Source organism: Malurus melanocephalus, unplaced genomic scaffold (assembly GCF_030028575.1).
Source record: "Malurus melanocephalus ecotype Western Australia unplaced genomic scaffold, MMel_1.1 scaffold_2, whole genome shotgun sequence".
In the NCBI taxonomy this organism is placed as follows: Eukaryota; Metazoa; Chordata; class Aves; order Passeriformes; family Maluridae; genus Malurus; species Malurus melanocephalus.
In genome coordinates this window covers 4,271,344-4,284,923 of record NW_026623234.1, presented here as the reverse complement: position 1 = coordinate 4,284,923, position 13,580 = coordinate 4,271,344, and positions in this window count along the sequence as shown.

The following is a 13,580-nucleotide window of genomic DNA, read 5'->3' as shown; positions in this document are numbered from 1 at the left end:
CAGCTGTTGGATTTTCTGTATGGCCAATGATGGGTATTGTCCTCCTAAGCTCAACCACATGCAAGATCAAAACAGGAAAAGCATCTRCCTGGACAGAGCTGTTGTGTGTGTTGGTTGTGACCARTCCTGGGTTGTCCTGGTGCATTCCATGCTTCGTAACCTTTGTGGCAGTTTGCTGTAGCAGCATTTGAAAGCTCGGTGTTATCATGTCCATCATGGGGGTATCTTAAAACTACTGTAGATTATGAAGATAAAATTATTTCAACATTAAACCTCTTTCTGTTGGATGCTTCCAAACCCTCTGGAATGAGAGGTCAGAAAGGGCAGCTGGAGCCCATGTCAGAACAGAATTTTTCTAGTGAAAGAAGATGGATCCTGTTTGGAAAGGAAGTCATGATTTTTGTGGTCTGTTACCACACTGGAAATGGCTCTGGTCACAGCCTCTTGGAAATCTGATTTGGTTTTACAAAAACCCCAGCAATATGTGWGTCTTACTGTGCTCTTTTTGGGGAGGGAAAGTTCTCTTTCTGCCTGTATGAAAYACTAGGGCCATGTAGCAGAAGGATTGTGCTGTCCTGCACTAAGATGGAAACAGAAGGCTTCTGAGAACATATTGCATCAAGTCATAGGCTGTGGTGGTAACAGAAGATAGGTAGGAGGAACACCAGTGTCCAGGCTTCAGGCACTTGACTGCCCARCCAAAACTGCTGGTGTAGTGGCTGCAAAGAGAGAGGCTGATCAACAGGGTGAGTCAGAGCATTAGCGTAAATTGAGGTGAATTCCCTGTGGCTGCACTGCATGTTAGGGGGTGTGTCTGGGGGAAGCTGACTCCAGGCACGTATAAGACTGGGAGCCACTGGGCTGATTCACTTGTGCTGCTTGTGACACATGGCTCTGTGCGTGCAGAGCCTGGACTGCACGGTTCTACCAGCTGGGCTTACAGTGACCACTGCTGTTTCTGCCCGGCTTTGTGTCATCTAGACCTGCYTATGCCTGCAGGCACTGACTTGCCCCTTTCTCCAGGCAGAAACAAGAAGTCAGTACCCAGAAACTGTGTCTTTGCTTTTTTTCTCTGGGCATAAGTCGCAGGTGCGATTTGTGTGCAACGGTAGCTGTGTCGCTGTGCTGTGTCAGAATGCCTGAGCAAACAGAGCTCCTGCAGCCTGTCCCTGAACCAATTATAGCTTCCCTGCTCCTAGTGCATGTGTGAGAAGGTTTCTGACAGCCTTTTGATGGAATGCATGGCAAGGAAGGGTAACTYGACAGCTTTTCTAGGTGCAGAGAAGATGTTTCTGCTGCATCTTTTTGCTGTGTAAGCAGTGTGTGGGAAGYGTTGACAGTGCAGTTCCGTGGGCCTTGCTCCGAACTGGGAGGCAACAGGAAAGTGACTCACGAGGCATTGCATCCCCTTCTGTGCAGGGAATATGGTGACTTGAAGAACAGGCACTTCTATTCTGAAAGAACAGAATAAGTTGGTGCTTAACTTATTACACTGGACTGCACAGAAGCTGTGGGATTGACAGCAAAATGATATAGGCTGACAGTGACCAAACTCTTGGCTCATTAAGATCATGACTGAAGTCATCTGAGCTCCTCTTAGGAGTTCCTCAGCTATCAGTGACCTGTGGGCACCAGCAAATAGAGTTCTGCTCCGTCCAGAGCTGTCATACTTTGCCAGGGTTTTAATAGCTGTGGCCAAAAACAGCATCCAGTGTTGACAGAACAAGGTATTTACTGTTAACCTGTCCTCATGTCTGCTTGTGTAACTTCTCTGTGCATGTAACTGCAGTGTCAGCCTGAACCTTTTCCTGCACTCACCATGTCCTGATGTTGCTGCTCTCTTGGCTGACCCTGACCAATCGATATTCCCTATGAAACTGCTCTTCTCTGTCTGCTCTGATTCTGGTATTGATCCTGTTCTGGCACTAATCTTTTCCAGCTCTGCCATGAGCTGGTCTCATCTTTCCATGTGGTTTCCACGTCTCCACTGCAGATTTTAATTCTTCTCATGTTCCTAACCGTGTCTTATCTGAAACCCTGCTACATGCTGAGTTTTTTAGAACTAATGTGAAAGCAGAAGCTCAGGTGAGCCCTGCTGAATTCAGTAACTTTATCTATTAATGCCAAGGCCAAAGATTTCCTTGTAATTCTTCCCATTTTGTTGTCAGCTCTCAGCAGCTCTTTGGTAGTTTGAGGTGCTGTGGTATCTTCCCAGTGATGAATATTCTGCCTACTTATGTCTGTCTGTATGTGGAAACAGTATCATTGTCACCAAAGCAGAATGGAAATGCAATTTATCTGCTTTGGTTGGAGAAAAGAATAGTGCAGGGTGCAGGGCTACATGCATCTGGGCCCATTTGGCTCTTGAAAAACAATGGGACTTTTTTGAGAGGAGGTGGAAAAGAGGGAGAAGTGAGATTGATGTGGCYTATGTGCTTCTTAGAGGTAATCTACTTAAATGAATACAATCTGAATTCTACCTGCATCCCTGTACAAGATTTGTAGCACTTGKTCCTCCAAAGCCAGTTGAAACAACACAGAATAAAGGGTGATGTAGTTTGRTTGAATCTGGATCCAGATTTTACCAGGGCACCCTCCCTGTTTAATGGCCAGTGTGAAAGCTGGCAGTGAGCTGTACACTGCTGACCRTGGGGAATCTTCTCCTGAGGCAGACGACATCTGCAGATGCTCTGGTCGCATGGACGCTGCAAGCTGATGACTGGTGTGTCAGTGGAATATCAAAATCATTACTGGAGTGATTGGTACGTTACGTAATGAACGGACTGGAATGCTGTACACAAGCAGAGGCACCGTCACCACCTGTTTACTAACTCTGATCTTACCCATAGCCCGAGGTTACATCAGGCTAAAGAGCACACAGACAGATTCTCATGAGGTGGGAACACTGTACTGGCGCCAGGACAACAGCTGACAGTGTCAGCTTTTTTTGATAGGTATTTCCCTCCCCTCATTTCAAGGAAAAGCCTCAAAATGTTCCCTTGATGGTATCCTCAGTATAAGATTTCAGGACTCTCAGCTAACACATGTATTTCAAATCCTCAGAGAYGCGTGTGTCCCATCTTGGTACAGATTTCCTTTCTGTTTAGGAAAACTCTGTCCTGTTATCTGTATGTTTTGGATCGGAACTAATTCCTTGAGTACATTTTTTCAGTRAGAAAATAAGTAAGCTCTTAACGCAGAGCCTCCAGACAATTATAACAAAGTGGCTGTACAGCTGCTTGTATTCCAGTTTCTGATGAATGTGGCATTGCTGTCAGCAGTGCTGGCACATGGATAACCTATTCTTAATTTTGTGGTTTACACATACATGTCATGTTGTGGAGTGGTTTCCAATATAGTCTAATCTTTTTGAGTTAAGTCCYCTTTTAGGAAATCTGTGTCAGCTAGGATAGGAAGGCTGTTGCCTTTTAGTCTTTAAGAGGTTAATGATTTTTTAAGATAATAATTTTCTCTTTTTAAAATCGCCCTCTAATCTCAACCTCCAATYCCACAGTGCTTGCTATAATCTGCCAAGACCCCAGCCTAGCAGCAGGTAGCTTGCAGCATCAGCTGGAGCACCTGGGCACTGTCTGGAGGAGAGAGGCTTCATGCAGAGGCGGATATGCAGGGTGAAAGGACAGTAGTGTTGTTCTCTCTAGGCTCCTGGTTCGTTGAAGCTTATTCCTAATGTCTGTCCCTGCAGGCTAATGCCAGACCCTTTATCTTTATTCCATGTGTCACTGCCTCAAAACTGTGGAATTGGCAGTCACAGTGCTGCCCTCATAGACGGACCATCTCCATGTATAACATTATGATCAGACCCTGTTATGTTTTAAAGCTTAGACAAGAAAATAAGGATCAGAGGTTCCTGATTGAAGATTGATAASAATGTGTTTAAATCACTTGATGCTGAACTTAATCATGTGCTTAAGATTAGGCAGTTAGTGATTCCTTTWATTTGAKTCYGAGCCTATGTATAACAGATGTCTTYGGAGTCAGAGGTAGGAAGAATTCCTCCAAATCTGCCAGTGCCTTTTCTCTCCAGTCCTGAAGATGGCTGTGGTGATCAAACTATTGCTCAAGGACTGTTTCATGCTGCCTCTCAAGCTGAAGCATCATCACCTATTATTCTTTCTGCTATCCCCTACTCCATTACCTTTTGTGCTGAAATGGGAGCCTATAGCAGGAAGTGTCCTCGAAGGAAGGCTGTGGATAGCTGCTCTCTTCTAGATCCAGCTGGTGGTGGGAAAGCCCCAGCTTTTTCTTGCTGCTTCTCCAGACCTGCTGGCAGAATTATGTGTATGTTTTAGCCTAAATGAGCAGGACAAACAAACTGCTCTTCAGCAGGTTAAGATGATGTCTGATGGCACAGTAGCTTAGAGTGCACATTCACCTCCAAGCATACCTCTTTTCCCTTAGCAACCTCAGTGCATGGGCTTTGCAAAATTTTCCCTGCCCTGTACTGCAAAGCATCACAGTACACCCTTGGGATTTTTTAGCCCTTGGATTTCCATGGGTGAGCAGACAAAGTGAAGGGGAGCAGATGAAGGGGAGCAGACAACTATTGTGTGTCAAGGGCTTGGCTATGAAAGAGCAGTTCTGGATGTATTCACAGATAGGCAGGTTAAATGCAGCAGCAGAAAGGATTTGGATTTTCCTCCAAGGTGATGGAAAGGCACCAGGCGGTGATGGGTGTAGCTGAAGAGGGCGCCATTCATCTCACAAAACCCATGCACTGCATTTCTTTGCAGTCAAGCAATACAAATATGAGAGACCAAAGCTGAGTCAAGAACTGTCTCTTCCTCCCTTCAAGCCAGGGTGATTTGGTGCATGTTTAACATAAATATAATTTTGCCATTGGTCTTCTTTCAAACATCAGCAGGTGTGAGATCTTTTAGTTCTGTCATAACATGGGGTTCTGCACCAAAGAAAAGTCAAAACTAGACTCCATATCATCCTCTTTGGAGCCTTGAGCCTGAGAGGTAACCCCTCAGACAAATTTCAACCRCTTTCCTGGAACAGAACTGGCTTATTTTCCTTGAGCTATTTTTGGCTGTTCTTTAGATATATATGTGGTAGAGGAAGATAATAAGAGCAATTAAAGAGGAATTGCAAGATGCTGTGCTGGAGGTCATGGAAAGAAGGTGTCACGACATGATTGTGCAATAGCTTCACGTTCTATGTATTGCTCATGGAGGAACGTGCCATGAGAGGACTCAGTACCTGAGTGGAAGGGTCATTGTGGCATGTTACAGCATCGGTGATATATACAAAAAAGGTTGCATCATAAAGCTGCRCATCAGCATTAAAGAAGAGCCTTTAGGTGAGAGAAATTCATATGGGAAGGCCAGCTGGTRGCTACATGTGGCTTTTCCCAGAAGACATTAGATCAAAACAGCTRCAAGCTGAAACCCTGAGTTTTTCTGTGTTTGTTGAGAACATAGTGCACTGGGTTTGAAAACAATTGATTTCATGCTTTGTGACCAGACTAGTCAAAAAACAGCTACAAATGGGAAACTGAGAAACAAAGGCAGGGCAGGAAACAGAGCTGAGCTTTCAATATGACCCTTTAAATTGAAAAAGCTATAAAAGGTTGGCATAGRTTTCATAAACAAGGGAGTTAGGGAACAACACGGTTAGAAAGCATCATTGTTTTCTGTCAAATTTTTATTGACAAAGCTTTTTCCKGGTATGTTGCCTCTGTATGAGAGATACTAAAGCAGCAGCTTAGATCCTGTTATTTGATCAATACTTAAAAAAACTAAGCAGGTAAATTCCTCTTCCCATGCAGSTTTTTTTTCCTCTGCTGATCTCTCATTCTTCTCATCTCCAAGGACCCTAAGCAGGACCACTCACAATCACAGAATATTCTGGTTTGAAAGGAACCCACAGGATCATCGGAGTTCAATTCCTGGCCCTGCACAGGACAGCCTCMAGAGTCACCTCATGTGCTGCTTAGCAAGCTCTAATCTGCATATGGAGGGATGATATGAAAGAAAGATGCTGATAACCATGACTTTRTTTATTAGAAATTATTTAGAAATTATTCTGTGGCTATAGTAGACCACTTGTATAAACAAAGCTTGTATTGACCTTGCTCTATTCACTGCTCTAGCCTGCACATACCTCTTGCCTGAGCAGGCTCAGATGTTGCATCAGTGTCCTCTAGTAATGCACAGAACTCTTCTTACACCAGTTAATTGAGTCTAACTATCCCTCATGGAGGCAGATGAGTGAGTACTAGCCCCACTTTACACCTAGGAAGTGTGGGAGGGGAAAGTGGCTTGACCCAAGTTTAATTGGCAACCAGTGTAAGCAGTGTCAAATACTTTGTTTGCCTGCACCCAAGCTGTGTGCATACAGAAATGGTGAAGTCCCTTGCAGAACATGGCAGAGGAGTTAAGTGTTGGGTTAGGTTCTGAGTTAGGTATTATATTGCTTGTTGGGTGCTGGGTAATGTGTTTAGAAAGGCATGAGGGGGGCAGGCTCAGGGGCACAAGTTGCATCGCCAAGCAGAATGACAATACAAGTGACATGGTGACAACAGGCAGCAGGACAGCCTGGGTAGTCTGATGGCAAAAGGGATGCTGGCCTCATTTCAACTGCTCAGTCTGGCTGCATCAGTGCCCTGGTTGGTATTTCCTTCCTTCTCCTCTAAAGAAAAGACAAGATAATTTGAAGGAAAAAGCCAAGACTTTGCCCTCTGGAGGAATTCCAGGGTTGCAGATGGACCGGGCTGTTCGCAGTGCTGCTGGAAAGCAATTACATTTGCAGTTCAGGGGAAGAGAAGAGGAGGAGGGAGAGTCACTGAACTGACAGCAGGGATAAGAAGGTAGCTCATTAGCACATCATCTTTTCTGCACCCTTCTGTGTGGGAGCAGATCTCCATATGATGACATTCAGAGTCTGGCAAGAATGTCACCCTGGAACTAGTAGGAATTTTTCTGCAAGGAAGTGTGAGCAAGGAGGTTTAAAGAGATCAAAAGTGAGTTCYTCTGTGGACCAAAGAGCATAAAGGTTCTTCCTTCAGAGTTGTTCTCCAACTTTTCCGTCAGCTGCTGACTTGGAATATGAAGACAAAGTGTGGAAAGTAATGAAGAATTTATGAAAACCAAAAAATACAAAAAAAAAACCAAACAACAAAAAAACCCTAAACAACCAACCAAAACAGAACTAAACCCCCACCCCTTCTGCTTTTCTCGGTCCAGCCTTGGAGTGCTTGCTAAGAAGTACCTATCTATTGCACTGTATCTACGGTAAATCATAGCTGGGAAAGATCATATCTCCCTTTGCTTTGTAAACATCCTCTATGGTGGATGAATTTTTAACTGAACATTAGAATTAGAGAGCTGATCATGTAGTGAGCAGTTACTTGAGCTTGGAGGATTACAGTAGAAGCCATGCAAAAAATGTCTTTATGGCACTCAAAACAATTTGGAGAGCAAGTCTGTGTCAGTGACAGTTGCCTGTTGGAAACCCCACAGTACACTGGTAATAAAGATATAATATACTTAATTATGACCTAAAGAATGAACTCCTTACGGGCTTACTCAAAAGACTCATGTGACTGCTTAGCAACACTCCCATTCCCTGAGCAGTCCTCAAGGTCCYGCAGGAAAATATCAGAAAAAGCATACTTTACTGTTCCCTAAAGGAACAGCTGAGAATGGGAAATGTGCATGTCTCACATCAGGCAAGCAAAAAGACTGTGCACTGAGACRGTCCTCAGTGGCAGACCTGTGTCTCCTTTAATGAAGATATCTATGCTGYATATGAAAATATTAGAATGGAGATCTTGAGTCCTTTTGTTGAGATATGGATGAAGGGGCAAAGAATGAACTCATGCCGAAAGCTTCTGAACCCAGAGGAATAACCAACTCTTATTTTCTGTTAATTCTTCGGTCTCCTCAGGATAAACCTTGTCCAGCTCAGGGTGGAGGGACTGGAGTGCCCACAGGACCCACAGCGCCATGCTGTGGTAACACCTCTGTTTGGACAAACAGTCAGCTCCAGCAGTCTGGGTTTGTAGCCAAAAGGACTCTCTTCAGTAGTACTCCTTCAGGATTCAGTTTGTGTCAGTGTAGGAGCTATGCCATTTTCTTGGGCTCATCCCACAGCATGCTAAGCGACACCAAGTGGAGAGCAGGACTGCAGAGGTGTTTGTCCAAGCAGAKGTAGACCGTGAGAAATCCTTTTCAAAGTAAATGTACACAGTGCAGATATTTGCCATGACATTCTGATGCTTTTCCATAGAATCTTAGAATGGTTTKGGTTGGAAGGCTTTGCAGCCTTCAGGTTCAGYTATTTTCAGCCAATTCTGTGATAGTGGGCTGGGTAGAGATGCAACTTGCTGTCTCCCACACAATGTTGGCCTGCCCTTCTTTGCTGAAGAACTCCTCCTGGTGCTACAGCTGCAGCCCACCAATCCACCTCGTGGCCAGGGAGCACACCAGAGGAGGATCCTGGGGTGGGATTCTGGTACTGAGGGGAAACGATGCTGTTTGTTTCCTTGCTGTGCCTTTTGCTCTTCAGTAATACTCCCTGTGTGGAGCTGCAGGCTGAAGCTGAAACATGAGCAGTGACTTTCAGAGAGACGCCCTTCCTGCCTCTGCACRCTGGCACTGCATTAATGTGTGTTACCTGATGTGCTGCATCATGTGCCATGTGGCAGTAGGTCACTGAAGGCCAGGGTATAACTTCCCTGATCCCTGTGGGTTTCTCAGAGGGTAGAAGTTTGTCTCTTATAGCTTACAGAAGCCATTAACTTTGARTCTCATTGAAAATGCCCAAGTTGCCTTCCCTTGGCTGTGGGGGAACATTCTGATACCTTGTGTGTACTGTGATGTGGGTTTTGGTGCCACACACCCTCTTCCCATGACTCCAGCCTGATCCCTGAAGGCAGTATTTTGCAACGCCTCAGCGCACTTTCCACGGTCACTTGTGACCTTGCAGTTGGGATTCCAGACCTGTGCAAAACCTTTAAAAATGGTTTGTTAAAAACCCCATTTTGGCCAGGCATCTGCAAACTGTGACCATGCAATGACCTGTACCCTAAGTCTTAGTGAGGGATCCCTGCAGCCACAAATCTCGCTGACAATATTTACCCTTCGTCAGGCCCACTRTTCTATTCCCCATTAACCAGAGTGCACAGGGACAGAGCTCTGGCGTGCCTTCAGTTCCAAGAGACCCACAGTTCTGCTCAGTTAAGGTGCCTTGTGACAGGCAGGTGTAGAGTGCCACCTCCCCGGAGCCCTGACAGCGGCAGCTGCAGGCTCGGGCTGTGCCGGCTCTGCAGACCTCTGCTGGCTGAACAGGGCTGCTCAGGGATGCTGCACTGCCGGCTGCCGACCGACCGCCTCACTTGTGGAACCGGGGCAAACACTCCCTTTTCCTGCTGTTCTCACTGCTCTCTGGTACACAGGAACATACTCAGCTTTCCAAAGACAAAATTCGAGTGCAATTGCTGGTACATGGTGAAGAGCTCCTTCTACATTAGCACTCTCACCACTCTCACATGTTGCCCGTTTGGATTCACCTGGCATGATCCATTCCTCTCCAACCCATTGCCACCAGTGTGCCCCACAGTTACTCGTGTTGGGACAGTCTGTTCTAAAGGAATGTACGGGAAGTGCCCTGCTACCACTGCCTGCTCGGATTTCTCATAAGAACGCTCAAATKGAATGCTCATAAAGCTTCATACTGCAAGGGGACCACTCGTAGTGGTACAGACTTATTGCCAGGTGTTTTGGTAAGAAAACACTCAGTACATATATGCATGTTGTGTTCATTCAGGATCAGCCAAAGAAATCAGCTTTTGTTTTTTATGTTATAGATTAATTATTGCCAATTTCATGTCTTCATTCTGCAGTTTAGAATGCTCAGGATCTTTCCAGTGTAGCATGTCTGAAACACCTGAATATTATGAAAGCTGCAGCAAAGGACAGTTCCTTCCTAAAATCCTTTACAGTTTAAACAGACAAAAGGTGAAGGAACAGGCATGTTGTTTTTTGTTGTTTTTTTGGTTGTTGTTRTTGTGGTTTTTGTTGTTGTTATTGTTGTTTGGTTGTGCTTTTTTTGTTTGGTTTGGGATTTTTTTTCCCCCTACTGTGGGTGAGATGTACAGAAATAAAAGTACCAWGCCTCTGGTGGATGCCTACAAAGGCTATTTATTTTTCTTCATATTTGAAAGGTGGTGACACAACACAGTAAGTAACTGGCAATATATATTAGCCGGGTCAGGCCCTGAACTGGGTACTGGAGGGTGGCAAARGGCCACCTTCTTAAGTCTGTGAGTTCCTTGGGTGCTTAAACAAGCCTTGGGTGTAAAAGAGTAATGGGAGGGTGGTGTTCTTCCTACCTGAGCCAGGGACCTCACCTCAGCTTTGGAGTCTGTGACATTCAAGAGGAGTCTGAAAGGGCTCAGCTGCCTCAGGTACCAAAGCAAGATTGGGGACATCACTCTATTACAGGTGATGAGAAAATGCCACATACTAATAAGCCCGAAATAGAGTGGAGAAGGATATAACCAGAAGTGTTTGGATGGTGAAAGCAAATTCAGCTGCAAAGGTGGAAGTCTTTCTACYGTGGGGGTGATGAGGCACTGGGCCTAGCTCCTGGAGACCACCATTAATCCCCTGAACTCTGATGTCTTAATGGGATTTCCCAAATCATTTGCTTTAGGCAGCTCACTGCCAGTTCTCTGCGTAGGCAGAAAGCCCAGTGACAGAGAGGGTGTCTGTAGAGATGGRCCCCATGAGTCCCTCCTCTCACCACCTTCTCTGTCCAGCTGACTGATGGTTTGCATCATGACCTTGCTGCCTTCTGCTTGTTTGCAATTCAACCTGGGAATCATCAGCACCTCATTTKGTTCTCTCCCATTTTATGGGATGTGTGAGAGTCCCTTCTTTACCTTGGGACTGGGCACCCAAGTGGGCAGTGAGAGGGAACGTGAGGGCGGGGGGAGAGGGCCATGCTTCACATGGCAGCCGGGATCACCCTCTGCCACCAGGACAATGTCCATGATGGTGTTTGTGTGTGAGTCGAGATGGGGGCGCTGGGAAGTTGGTTCAGGCCTGGGAAAAACAGTTGGCATGGTCATAATCAGGCAGGAAACAGGAAACGGTGTTGTGAGGGAACAAACAGGAAGCGATGATGGCGGTACAGCGCGGCCCAGTTTGGGCTCCAGCTCAAGGAAAACGCTGCGGGGCTGTGAGGGAGGCGGCGCCAGCGGTGTCCGCCCCACGGTCCGTGTGCCACGGCTCGATGGGCCCGGGGCTGGTTATCCTTAGCGGCTCCTTAAACAATGAGACCAAATTGGTAAAGGCTTATTTGCACTTCCGCAGCCTGAGGAGCCTGAAGGRTATGAATGAGCCCTCACAACAGCCTTCTGAGTCACATCAGCATTAACAACTCTGCTTCATGTTCCAGGAGAGAGAAACGGGCAGCCATGGAAAAGGAGAGCCCCTCAGGGACATGCAGGGGTTAAGTGTCTGCATCCCACTCCCTTCAGAGAAGCACTGCCCGCTCCTCAAGTCCATGTTTGAGGATGCCTCTTGCACAGCTCAAACCATCTTAAAAGTGGTTGTCAGGTTTCAGTTAACGACATTGACCCAGGTGTCATCCTTCACTCCTTCACTTATTTCAGCTGCCTCTCCAGAGGCTAACGCTGCAGGATCTACCTTTCTCCGTGAACCTTAGATAAGCCACACGCTTGGCTTAAATGAGACGCTTCACGCTTGGATGRCTGCGGTGAGGTGAGATGAATCTGCATCTGCTGGAGATGGCTGAGAGCAGATTGTGGAGCAACTGCCAAAACGGCAAGGAAATTCTTCTTCCTCRTGTTTGAAAAATGTGTATCTGATGTAAGGGTTTCTTAACATTGCTGTCTCCATGAAAAAAAGGAGGTTTTTGGAATTACAAGCACACAGTTATTTCTGCCTGTTCCTAGGATGTAAGTGAACTGTTTCCAGAAACCTGGACAGGCATTGTGAATTATATCTAGAGTTTTGCAGGACTTAAAAGACCTCCTCCTAAACAACTTACGACAAACATAAATACCATTAATAGAGTGAAAATCGGTAAAAGCTCCATGAAGGGAGAGGTTTGGGCACAAGAAAAGAGTCCCTGTGCTGTAAGGAGACATGAGAGGATGGGAAGCTGTTGATGAAGAAATTAACACTGGTACCTGGTGGGCTGAATTGAAAGAGGATTAAAACAGGGCTTTTTCTTTTTTAATTATCATGCTTTTATCTCATGTGGGTTTTTACCCTCCAGATACATTTTGTTCAGATTGTCTTTTGTTTCTTCGCTGACAATCTTCCAGAGAACAAATGAGTTCATGATCAAGAAAAAAATGCTTTGGCAATGCTTTGGCATTTTCTGCCAAAGCAGAAAATGTWAGGCAAATATTAAACAGCGTTAATAGAAAAGTAATTTCAAATTCACAGTGATTCATATCTGCACCAGGAATTTCAACCCTGCTCACAAACCATTTTGGGAGCCATGTGCTCCAGTACAGGGATCATCAGAGCTCTTGCATGGTGCCAGGAATGGCCACATCCTGTTCTGACTGGTGAAGGTCTCTCCAGCAATAAACCTAACTCTCAGCAGATCTGAGATCTGTTTGGATGTTTGGATCTTAAACACAAGTTACTTCAATTTCAGTTACAAAAACAAACATGGTGCCTCTGTGACCTACTAGGCAGTTAGGTAAAAAGGTAATCACCAAAACCAGCTGTGAAGCCAGCAACAATTCAACAAATAAGTCATAAAGTACAGCTAAAAGATATCATCACCAAACAGCCTCTCCTCAAGCTGTTTGTTTTCCTCCTTTAAATGTSTATTTGCAAAACATGACTATGAGCAAGGTGCTCCTTTTGAACCTTGGGGAACCTCCCTGGGAATGACCTGATCTTCATCCAGAACATCCTGCAGGGTGGGCTGGCTGCAGGAATGGATGGAGTCTGAGCACAGTCTCCAAATTGGCTGGCAAGAGGAAAGACACAATGTTAGAAGAGGAAATAAAGAAAGATGAAGCCCTTCCATGGTGGTTATGTACTATGCTCTACCCATGTGAGAGGCAAGTTCATCACTATTCTACCATCTATGGAAGAGATAAAGTAATCATGGGATCATGTGTGTTCTGCAGACCCCATAACACCCAGAGCTGTTATCTCCAGATGCACACCCCTCTCTGGGCCTTAGCTATTAGTGTCCCCTCTCACATGACATGTCAGCCAGAAGTGACCCAGTCAGAGGGCAGGACTGAGATGGAGACTGGGGCAGCAGGAGTTATTTTCCAGTCTGTTCCATGCCCTGCACTTCTAAACTTTACCTGCTCTTCTCACCCACACTCCTGCAGTGTGGGGAGCTGCACAGAGCCTGTCAGCACCAAGTTCCTCAGGGACATGTGTGGACAGTGAACACCTCTGGGTGGCAGTGRCTGCTGAGGGAGTTTTGTAAGCAGATCAATGTTGTGTCTCTTCTCCTTTGCATCTCCCAAGGGTTGAAAAGCTCTTTGGAGGGGACAGCTGATCTATCTGAGAAGGGAGCACCTCTGGGAAGGTTATGGTCTGCCATCA